Source organism: Neopsephotus bourkii, unplaced genomic scaffold (assembly GCF_033783945.1).
Source record: "Neopsephotus bourkii isolate Nb327-2 ecotype Australia unplaced genomic scaffold, CSIRO-AGI_Nbou_v1 NB_1630, whole genome shotgun sequence".
NCBI classification, from domain to species: Eukaryota; Metazoa; Chordata; class Aves; order Psittaciformes; family Psittacidae; genus Neopsephotus; species Neopsephotus bourkii.
This window is the reverse complement of record NW_026902105.1, coordinates 10,727,324-10,736,178: the sequence shown is the minus strand read 5'-3', so window position 1 is coordinate 10,736,178 and position 8,855 is coordinate 10,727,324. Positions and strand designations below refer to the sequence as shown.

General features: G+C 42.2%; 1 non-coding gene across 1 annotated transcript; it reads left to right on the top strand.

The window, feature by feature from the left end:
• The first annotated feature begins 6,567 nt into the window (after positions 1-6,567).
• Positions 6,568-6,640, top strand: TRNAK-CUU (transfer RNA lysine (anticodon CUU)). The gene has a single exon. It is a non-coding gene; the product is annotated as a tRNA-Lys (tRNA).
• Positions 6,641-8,855: the final 2,215 nt, after the last annotated feature.

Here is an 8,855-nt window from a genome sequence, read left to right as displayed (position 1 = left end):
ACCCTAAAATACTTACAGCTCTCTGCTAGCAGCACAGGCAAGGTTCAGTGAAGGACACGTATATCACTAGAGCTCAGTGAGAGAAAAATGCAAGTGGAAATTAAAAGCATCAGAAGGGAAGTGACAGCAGGGCTCTGGGAGCCTGAGGGGAAGGGTGGGCAACGGAGGTGCATGCCACCAAAGCTGACCTCAGACCATGAAAGGGAAAGATCCTCATGGATGTTGGTAATGAAAACAGATAGGGATGTGGTGTAACATTGGCTTCCCAATACCTCATTGACTAATAAAATGACCAGTACTGTAATGTTGCTTTTCACCACAAACATCTGAAAGCATCTGAAGACTTTCAAAGATGGTAAACTCATTTTGTAGATGACAAATATTGATGAGTATCTTAATTAAGTATAACTCACCCTCAACTTTAAAGCTTCTTGCCCCAAGCTACACAATGAATTGCTATGGTATAATATGAAACTTACTCTTTATTTTAATCAGGGGATATTTTCTTCTACACTTACAGTAGGACTAATAATGGCTTTGCCTTCTTTAAGGTGGTGTCAATCACAAATGAAGAAGTACAAAGGAAACATACCCAATGAATGTCATCAAAAATAAGATTTAGACATTTTTATCTGGTACAAAGAAACAAAATGTAAAAGATAAGGGGTATGTGTTGGTTGGGGTTTGGGTTTTCTTTGTTTACACTGCTTTTATCTTAAAAAAAGAAAAGCAGTGCTTGTAAAAACAAATTAGATTTTCCTGTCTTCTAGCCACAGATGTAAGCCACATTAAACATTATAAAATTGCCTAACGTTGATGCAATTGCTGATCATAGTTGTGTTGGTCATTTTAAGGAATCAGAACCACAGCTTTGATTTGGAGTCAGTGAATCAGCCAAATGCAAACACAAATTCAGCTTTGGTTGCTTTATGCTGGAAGTGTGTCTCAGGAAGCCACCTCAGTAACCTTGTCTATTCATTCATTTGACTTTTGTGAATGGAAATCAGAGATCTGGGGTATTGGTTATAGAGGGTTGGGTTGGCTGTGGTTTGGGGGTTTATATTCTGAACAGAATACTGCTTTTCCTACTGTGGATATTTATGTGATTTTATCCAGCCTGATGTCATCTAGATTAGGTCAGGGCATCCTGAATTTGTCTGCAAGCTGACCAACATAAAATTACAGAGAGATTCAAGACCACACTTCGCTATCTTTCCATGTGCATTTTGTGCAGATAAATATCACTGAAGAGAAGGACAACTTCTACAGAAGTACAATATCTAAGATGTTAGTAGAAATGGAAGTTGTGATTCTAATAAGTTTTACAGAAAATTGTGAACGTATTTGTTATTGCTCAGTTATTTATTTCCCTGTAGTCAGGCATTTTATTTTTTATTGGTAACTCAATTAAACCCACATCTGTTTATCAGAAGAACATTACTTTCTTTCAAGTTGTCTGTTCATGAGAGTTTCATCCCATTTGCAAGTTATGGTGTATTTTGTACAGAAAGTAAAGGTCTATTTGTTTGCAGGAGAAAAGATCTATTCAGCTGCATGAAGTGGCTTATCTAAAAAATCCAAATCTAACTCCCAACCACGCTGCTGCAAAATCAGTTTTTCTTTGCATCATCTCACTGTGTATTTGAGTATATAGTCTTGATTGGGAGAGGCACCTCTCACCTGGTCTCCTCTTCCCATTTCTCTAGCTCAAACCAGCCAGTGTTCAGAATGGCCAGTTTCACATGGAAGGCAGGAAACAAGTCAGATTCTGGACTATCAACCTGCACTTCTCAGCTCTCCCCACTGCCACTTATAATTATCAGAGATTTTAGACAATAATTGTCCAACATTTTAGCTGTGCTGGTTACGCTTAACAAAACAGATTTGGGCTACTGTGAAAGCCAAAGTTTAAGATCTAAAGGATAGGTTTTTTCTCACTTCATTTAGCTGCCTACCAATTAGGGACTTTCTTTAAATGATCACCTTAGTGTCCTCATGAAACACTCATGCAAACAACCTTAGGAAAGGATGAATTGGCAGTGCCTACATACCTCTGTTGAATGATGCGAGTGAGTTTAAGTGACCATCTTAACTCAACATCAGATACTTAGGTATACAAATTTAGGAGAGATGAACTCAACCATGAGAAATATATGTGAAAAGTAATCAGTAACTTTTGAAATTATAATTAAAGTAGCACAAAAAAGCTTCACCTAGATATGGATTAAAATAGCTACCATTTTGCTGTAAACCTATATCTGCAAATGTTACAACCAAAAATCTAAGACAAGGTATTAAACATAGGTGTTCCAGAAGTATATTTAGATATCTAAAGAAGTGGTATTTATTTTAAGTATGTATACTGAGCAGATCCATGTGGACTGGGGGAGAGCTACTAGTCCTTTTGAAATGAAGCGATGTGTTGACAGCTTTAAACTGATGGAGAAATCTATTTTATGACATTACTATTGTTACTGATTTTGGCCTGAAGTTTTTTTGCCATCACATAGGTTCACAACAGAAGATCAAATTTAATTGCTTTGGTTTATATTACAGTCAAAATTACAAGACCCAGATGTCTTGAAATCTTGCCTCAGGTGGGATGTAGAGAGTCAAGCACCTAAGTTATCCATGTTTATATTTGGACTGGCAATTCCAAGGCACAATTAAGCCTCCAAGGAGCTAAAATTCACCATGCAACTCGCATGTGTCAGAAACACCTCAGCTTGCAATGGCTGTATCTTAATTTATTCATCTGCATACTTTAAACTGTAAGAATCTGCAGAAGCACCTTGCATAAGTAAGTGTGCTCTGAACAGCCTAATAAATACTAGCAGGAAGGGAAGATGTTAGCTGGAGTGCACTTGATGGAAGTGGGAATCGTCCCTATCCCTCCCATTCTCTTGAGTAACACTAGAGCTTCCACTTGAAAAACTCATAAACCTTAATGGATTATTTTTGTCTACTTCCAACCAATGATGTAAAACAGCCCTCACAAGGAAGAACACAAACTGGTTTAACATTTGTATGTGCGCGAGCATGTATCTGTGTGAGAGAGGCGGCATTTATGGTCTGTGTGGAACTGGGCTGTTTAGAGGTGTTTTTCTGCGCTTCCTCTTAGGAAACAGAGCAAGAAAAGGATGAAGAAACACATTCAGTGCTCTTTACCTGCCAAGTGATTAAAAATGGCAGATCTACCCAGGCAGATGGTAGATGCCTGTCCCAGAAAGCATTACTTATATCAGAACTGCTTCTTAAAGCATGGATCTGGAAATACCTTGAAAGACAGAGGCTCCTGAAGAGCTTTTTGGTCTTATCATGCATGTAGAAAGATAGAGAATTGCCTATAGATACAGAGAGCAATGCTTTTCTGTTCTTGGTACTAACGAAGGCTTGGATTGCTTAAATGATTGCCAGTGACAGGAACCAGCCTAAGTTGGATGATAAAACCCCACACTACAAGAAAAACACAGTAACAACAAGCACCATGTTCTTAGAAGCAAAAAATAAAAATAAATTATAAAAGGATAGATGGGGAGAGATATTTGCCACCTCCTAAGAAGATTTTTAAATCAAAGGGGGGCACTGTGATTAGATTAAGGCCCCAGAATGACAACAACTAAGCTTTCTCTTTGAACTCAGAGCAGCTCCCACGATGAAATGGTGTTCAAAGACAATTCCTTTGCATGAATAATATGGGGGAGGGTTTAATTACCACCTCCTCCTCTCATTCTTCATCTTCTCAAGCCAGAAAGCTCAGGTTTCAGCAGTTTTGTTTCTCACTGACAGTGTGGCAGACAGGGGGGAGGGAGAGATGGGAGGAAATACTACAAGGCTGGGAAAAAGGGCAGCAGCAGTGAGCTGTAGCAAAAAAGACAGAAAATAAAAGGGCACCATGTTCTTCATATATAAACCAGTTTGAAAGAAAAGAAGAAAGAACTATCCCACTGATGTTATAAATCTTCAGAGAGGTAGTGTCCAAAAACACAAGTCCTGGGCAAAACAATCTTATGTCTCAAAATTCACTTCACTCAGAGGTGTTACAGACAAGAAAGGTATGTTGGAACCATGGTATATACTGATCAGAGCTGCTTTGAACCTGGTTTCATTCTGGCTAAATCAGCTTAAGTAGAGCTACAACAGATCCAGACCATAACCAGTAAATCCTAATGTTCCCCCTCTGTGTGAATAAAGGCCAAATTCTTGTTGCCTTTATACTTATGTTGTCACTTATCCTCTTTCTAATGGAGTAAAATTGGGCATCGCTAATGTTATTAGCCACTAACACCAAACAAAGAAGTGTGAGTCTTTTCTTACCAGATTTCAGATCTTTTCAAATACAATTAAATTGAGCTCATATAATGTTTGCAGCTTAGAGCAGAGGTAAGAAATGCTTTCAAAGAATTTTATTAATACCTTATAATCAGCTGCGCTATTGCTTGTCTCTGCAGACCTCCTAAAATATCTGCAATAAGAGTGCCCTCTCTGGACACAAAAGTAAGCTCTCCACATGCCCTGAAGAGAAAAGGATCTGGTTTTATTTCCTTACTCTGAGCAGCTCAAAGCTCTCCCCGTGGCGAATTGTCCCTTGCCACTCTCTTCCCGGCACAGGTGCCAGCTGAGGATCTCCGAAATGAGGTGTCCCCCCCATAGGAACCGCACGCCCTTCCTGATGTGAACTTTCCCTTGCCAGGGCTCTGCCGTGAGTCAGTTGGAACCAATTAGTGTGTTGTGCAAAGCTCATGTTAGGCAATAGCAGCTGCATGATAAAGCGGATTCCTCCCAGGTTGCTTCGATTTCAGTGGTTTCTGATTAGCCTCCCTGGTCTGTGCCAGGTGTCGATGGGACACCCCATGAATAGCTTCATTCACTCTCCTCTGGCATCTGGCTTGAGTGGAGGTGAAAGGGAGCAGAGTAGGCAGTTAGAGTGTACTTAGCTGGGGCCACACAACCCAAGGGCGCCCGGGACATAGAGGACCAAAAGAAATGGATTGTTGAATGCCCAATGTCTGAATTAACAAGTAGAAGCAACTTAGAGTGCCAAGGACTCTCAGGACCTCAGTCTGAGCTCAGGTTTCCACATCCCACCTGCTCCTGTGCTAAAAAGCAATGGGCTCTCCTAGAAAAGCACTAAGGCAGCTCTCCCCACTGAGCAGAGGTCATATGAAGACTCAGAACAGGGACATTGAAGCTTTTGGCAAGGTACATAAGTGTTGGAGCCCATCCACACCGGGGTGAGAGCTTCCCCAAGTCTCCAGGACTTAACTCAGAGAACCACATGGGCCAAGACAGAAGTGGCCCCACAGGTGCTCACACAGGCAAAAGGCATGAACTGAAAGAGAGCTGACACTTAAGCCCAGTGTCAGAGCTATTTCTACCTGGTAGAGGTGGCCTATGAACCCCTTTGGTGATGTGTACAGTAAGGCAACCCTGACCTGGCACCACATACGGTGCTGCTGTGTGATTATCTCTCTAGCAGGAGGGTGAGGGGGAACCAGGAAATACCCAGTGGGGCTGCTGGTGTCTGTAGGAACAGAGGAAGACAGAAAACAAAGAAAAAATAAAATTAAAAAAAAAAACAAACCAACCCACATATATTTTAGTCCCATGAAAGATTCCTCTCTGTTTCCGAGAAAGAACCAGAAAGGAGCCAGTATAACACATCACAAACTAGCTCTACCCAGCTCCATACCTTGGGGGATTTGGTTGGCAATTTGTATTTACTAAAACATTGCCAGCTGTTGAGGGGTTTGATCAGCCACCCTGAAGATGGGGAAACAAATGACACCAGAGGAGATGGAGGTTCCCAGTAGGAGACACAAGATAAGGACTGCGGGCACTTTGCAGCCCTGCCCTCCCTGCTGAGGCTGGCTTGAGCAGCCCACGCAACTGCTGAGCTGCTTGGGGGAACACTGGCTCCTGAAAGAGAGAAGAAGATAAAGAGACATGGACAGATCATCCAAGATTAATGATGGAAAAAAAAAATTGAGAGGACTTGTAAGAGGAAATTTTCAGTATGCCAGAATCATTATTAATCCCCTGCAACTCCCTGTGACTAAGAGCTCTTAAACTCCATTGGCATTTAGAAATGTAGATATTCCATTACAAAAAAGAGCTAAGATATTGGGATATGCAAAGGGGATTAACTGTAATGGGCATTTTCTATTCATGTGTTAGAATATTTTTTTCAGGAGAGTTCATTACTTTGTCTCTAGCTCCTGGCAAGCTGGTTTTGAGACAGCCTCCTCTGGTTTTAACTTTTTGTAATTTGTCCATGTTTTTAGCTCCCCTGCCAGTTTCTACAGAATTAATCAGAGATAGAGAAGTTTCAAAAATATTGAGGTATTCCAAGAACTAGGTAAATAAATGTCAAAAAAAAAGACCAAAATCAACCCCCTCACTGAGATAAACATGGGCATGATCCTTAGCAGACATCACAGAAGCAAAGCTTGACAGGAAACAAGCCTTGGTGGTTGCAGCATCACTTGCTTGGTACAAAATTATATTTATAGAATTTTAATTTTAAACTTTTTGTGACCTTTTCTCCTGAAGGTTGTCCCAGGTTCAGCCTGGCTAGCTCAGTCAGTAGAGCTTGAGACTCTTAATCTCTGGGTCGTGGGTTTGAGCCCCATGTTGGGCACCAAAGAGAACTGTTGTGGTTTAAGCCCAGGCGGTGACTCAGAACCACGCAGCCGTTTGCTCACTCCCCCATTTCTTCCTCCCCCTGCCCTCGGAGGGATGGGAAGGAGAATCGAAAGAATGTAACTCCCACGGGTAAAGATAAGAACAGTCCAGTAACTAAGGTATAACACAAATCACTGCTGCTGCCATCGATCATAATAATTATAAGGGAAATAACAAGGGGAGAGAATACAATCGCTCACCACCCACCGACCGATACCCAGCCCAACCGAGGAGTGATCTAGCCCTTCTGGGTAACTGCCCTCAGTTTATGCATTGGGCATGACGTGCTGTGTTATGGAATACCTCTTTGGCTAGTTTAGGTCAGGTGTCCTGTCTCTGCTTCCTTCCAGCTTCCCATGCCCCTCCTCATTGGCAGAGCATGAGACTGAGAAAGTCCTTGATGGAAGTAAGCATTACTTAGCAGCAACTGAAAACATCGGTATTATCAGTGTTGCTCCCAGACTAAAGTAAAAAACACAGCACTGCACCAGCTACTAAGAAGGAGAAAAATAACTGCTACTGCTGAACCCAGGACACAGGTCCCCCTAGCAGGTAAATCTAATGCAGTATCTGTTTCTCACTGCTTTGCACAGCATGCCATTATTTGAGCAACATAAGACTTTGAGTTATCTGTGCACAACAAGACTGGCACTCAGACTTCCAATTTGTTCAGCTCTAAGTGGAGACCATAGGGACAAGGATTAAATCTTTTGCCTAACAGGAGTGATATACCAGGCTGCTTATACACCACATACTCCAAATTCTCCAGAACTCTCAGTTCAAAGACCATGCTACTTTTGAGTGCAGAGCTGATACTATGTGCAGGGATCCCAAAGCACCAGTTCATGGCAAGTCCTCTGCAACACTGGGTTGGTGATGGGCAAAAGGCTAAAGCCCCAGGAAAAGTAAAAGGCAGAAAAACCCCTCTGAGTCTGCAAACGCCAATGCATGAGTTACTGTCACTCCAAGCCTCCTCAGCTCTTGTGTGCACCTGCATATCCTTTGAACATGCAGGTGGGGGGTTCTGATTTCTCCTAGTGGGAACATGTGATACTTCCTCTTGAATCTTCAAGCTTGCATTAAGCTTACAATGTTTGTCTGAAACAGGGTAAAGAGGCACAAATCCAGCCCTTGGAAAGCAGATGTTGCCAGTTCATTGAAACACGTGGGCCTTCCTCTGTAAAAGAGGGTCTAGAGCAGCTACACAAACTGAAAGGCGAGATAGAAGGTAAAGGCAGCTTCAAGAAGAAAGATTTGAGGTTTTGCTTTTCCATTGCTCCATGCTAGAAATAACAATCAAACCTCAGAAAGAGGTGAGGTGGCACCCCATCGTTATGGACTGTAAGCATTGCTGCACAGATACTATGGAGTTATCCTTAGCTGGGTCCTGGACCTGAGCTCAAACATGGCAGGTCCCTCAGGAATGGCTCTAAACTTCCTGAGGAAACAGTAAAAATATTACAGATCTCTGCAACAAGTGGCGCTCAACTGCTTTCACAGTTCAGCTCTTTGCATTCACATTCATGCCCACATTTCCTGAATGCAAAAAAAACTGACGTCCCTCTTTTTTACTTTGTCATGAGGAACCATAACTAAAGGATGAAGACAAATCCCTTCTGTCCTAGGTTCCAGGAAAGAGAAAGCCTCAGTACATCCATGAGCCAGGGACACCAGAGGGCAAATCTAGGGAAAAACTACCAGCTGTTGATTCAGAGCACTGGGAGGAGGCATGCTGCATGTTCAAAGGATCTTGCAGATGTGTCTGGAAAGGAAGTGGGGAAAGAAATGTCTGTTATCTGCAACTTCCTTTGGACCGGGATGCAAAGGGCATCGGTAAAATTGTCTCTCGTTCTTTTGAGAACAGAGATTTATGAGAAGCTGTCCCCTATTTTAGTTCTGCTTTTCCCATGATTTCTCTGCCTCCACTCAAGATGGGTCTCCCTTCAGTGAGGAGCACAACTTATATAGATGAAGAAAACCCCCAATCTTCAAAGGGCTGCAGCACACTGCTATAATGCCGTCATAGCATGGCTTAGCCCCATCTATATAGGCAAGATCAAACAGCATCCTGCAGAGTCAGGATGCTATTGCATTACAACATGATTCTTCCTGTGACAGGTTTGGCCAAAAGCCAGGCAACAAAATGGGTCTGCTCGTGCTGAATGGACTTA